The 2,994-nt window shown below is 52.0% G+C and overlaps 1 protein-coding gene across 1 annotated transcript in view; it reads left to right on the top strand.

Moving 5' to 3' along the window:
• LOC113216755 (epithelial discoidin domain-containing receptor 1-like) overlaps positions 1 to 2,994 on the top strand; it is a 186,908-nt gene that overhangs the window by 839 nt on the left and 183,075 nt on the right. The window lies entirely within an intron of this gene.

Here is a 2,994-nt window from a genome sequence, read left to right as displayed (position 1 = left end):
GAAGGTGAGGGTGAGAGCGAGCTGGTTCGGGCCGGGCGGTGAGCTTGCCACGCGCTGCCACGCCACCCACCCTCCTGACTGGCATATTCGCCTTGCGCTAAGTCAACTTTACAATTCAATTTAACTTTGCACGGGGCCGGGGTCATATTGTATTGCAAATGGAAACAATCACCGGTCAGCCGGGCCGTCGCCGCCCGCCGTGGTCACGTGGCTCCGAGCAACGGCCCAGGGTGCGAGGTGCGGGGGGGGCAGTTTCTGATGTAAATACGACCGCGCGCCCGCTGATCTGCAACGACGGCCGCGGAGGAGGTTCGGAGGGTAACGCACCCTGCGACCTAAGCATCAGCATCAGCAGCAGCCAGCAGCAGCATCAGCAGCAGCAGCAGCAGCAGGAGCAGGAGCAGAAGGGGCAGAAGCAGCAGGATGTCATCGCTCACAACCAGGGTTATCAAAGACCGATCGCTGAGAGATGAATTGAAAGCGGAGCGCGCGGCGAGCACACGGAGGTCCTCCTCACGCCACCCGGGTCCCGTCTGCTGCCGGGGAGGCGGGGCGAGGCGGGGCGGGGGCGGGGCCGGCCACGCCCGTGCATCCGACTGCATATTAATATGTATAGATATTTATTAGCCGGCCCCGACGGCCGGAGCAGGGTGGGGGCGGCTCGGGCTCCCCGGGGACTCGGGGGTGCGCCACCCCCGCCGCCGCCGCCGCCAGCCAAGCTACCTGCGCGCGCCGGAGGCTTCCTCTCCGCACCGCACTCTTCAAATACAGGTGTAAATTTTCAAGCAATGACAATGAATTATTCGACTACGCTGACATTTTTCTCGAGAAACAAAACAAAACAGCAGCTATACTCAGTGAAAAATAAAAACAACTATTCTTCCCGTACAGCATTCTGTATAACTCGTAATGAAAGGAAATAAATGAATATTGTGAGCTCCAGAGTGTTATTAAAGGTTTGCAAGACGAGACGAGTAGGGTTGCGAAATTACCGGTAACAATCAATGTTACCGTAAATTACGGTAAAAATCGTAATTTACCGGAAATTTTGGAAAAATTTGAAAATTTCAATTTGAAGCAGAAAAATTGGCAATATACTATTTCTTGGCGATCGAAATTCGTGTGTACTGCCTAAAAAGTGACGGAATCCGGTCTTAGCTATACTTGTTGGAATATTTGTGTTTTTCATCTTGTTCTCATCAACATCAGTTGTATAGTTACCAGACGTACACATATAAAAATCGTTATCTAAAGCTATGCCTTTTAAACTTCAGAATAATGACAAATTTGCTATCTGGTCTCTAAAAAGTGACTTTAAAGGTGATATTATGTCATATTTACTATTCCAAATGTGACTTTTGCTTCTGAAAAGTGAGTTTTTAACTCATTTTGTAGGGTTATTATTACCGTTTTTTTCAACGTTACCAAGCTTTTGGTAAATTACCGTAAATTACCAATTTTTCCGGTAACGTTACCGGTAACATTACCGGCCGTCGCAACCCTAGAGACGAGGCAATGGCCAGCGCCGGGCCGCCCATCAGTTAGATGGTCGGGTGCGGCTACCGATCATTCACCTGACTTCGCCGCTTATTATTATATCACATTTAAAAATAAAAATAAAAAAATTCTCCTCTCCTGCCTGGAACCGTATCGACAGACGCGGAAGAGAGGGTGAGTAAAAATGCCAACAATGTTCGTTATGGGCGTGCCATCGCCGCCCATGATGTGTGGCATTTCGGTGTTATATACATATGGCTTTGCACGGGCCCTTATACAATCTGCAGCTACAGAAACAAATAATCCATCAATTTTATAAATAATGAGGAGCAGAACATAGCTGTGAGATATAGCCTGATAACCGCTGATAACACTGCTTTAACTTATTTTATTTATTCCGGGGGTTTCGAAGGGGGGGAGGGGGGAGGGTCGAATAACGGTGATCAAAATGAATTAATGAGCGTGAAAAACACAAAGCAGAAAAAGAAGTCGTCACTTTCGGCAAAAGGAAATGCAGCACATGGACGGACGGGAGAGCGCGCTCGAGCCGTACACCTGCCGCTAGGCTGTGCCGCAACGCGGGCGTGCAAGCGGGTTGCCTACTCGCACGGCGCCATGAGGAGCCGGCGCCAGGACCGCCGCCCGAGAAGAGACCACGGACTGCGGTAGGTACAGTCCAGCAGCAAAATGCTGCCTTTTTTTCTTCAATACCGTCTCCGCAAACAGTGACTTTCGCCGGAAGCTGAATACTCACCACAAATTGTTTTTTCCAGCGCAATAACCCGTCCGGTTAAAAGCAACGGCATAGCGGAAGCAAAACCACACAATACGGGCTGGAATTCAATACTAGTGTATATACCCATAGCAGCGGAGGGCAGGTGCACGGGCTGCCGCCGCCGCTGTTCCAAATTCCAAATCACAGTGGCACGAGTGGGTTTTCATTTTCCCGCAACTAGGATCCAGATGCCGCCGAGCCAACGCATTCCTTCCTGGAGCAGGCGAGCCCCGGTAGCGAGCGAGCAGTGGTAGCAGTCGCGCAGAGAGGAAGTTCACCGAATTGCGGTGGTGTGCCCCGTGCCGTGTGGCCGCGCCTGGCTCTGGCCCTGGCCCCGCCGCCCGGGGTATTGGCGGCACCATCAAGGTATCGAGCCCCCACTGCGGGGCCCCGCCGCCCTCGGTCCAGATGGCCCTCCCGCTGATGCACAGCGTCCCCGCCGCAGAGCAGCGGGGCGGCGCAGACCGCATATCCCATCATGCAACGCAGAGCTGCGGAATGTACAAAGCGATTGTTACACGAGGGATGCGGCTCGATGCTACCGCTGCTGCTGCTGCTGATAGCATGCGGCTGATGCGACAAATTTATTTTTTTCCACTTCCTCCCTTCCCCTCTATTCCCTTCCCTCTATTTACTATAGGTCGTGTGTGTCGCAAATTGGCATTCCTGTGCCTCAAACACATTATTCCATCCCCCTTTTCAAAGCCGATGGCATTGCACAC

The sequence above is a fragment of the Frankliniella occidentalis genome, unplaced genomic scaffold, assembly GCF_000697945.3.
Source record: "Frankliniella occidentalis isolate FOCC.00 unplaced genomic scaffold, Focc_3.1 Scaffold59, whole genome shotgun sequence".
NCBI lineage: Eukaryota > Metazoa > Arthropoda > Insecta > Thysanoptera > Thripidae > Frankliniella > Frankliniella occidentalis.
The sequence above is the reverse complement of the archived record's forward strand: the minus strand, read 5'-3'. Positions and strand labels throughout refer to the sequence as shown.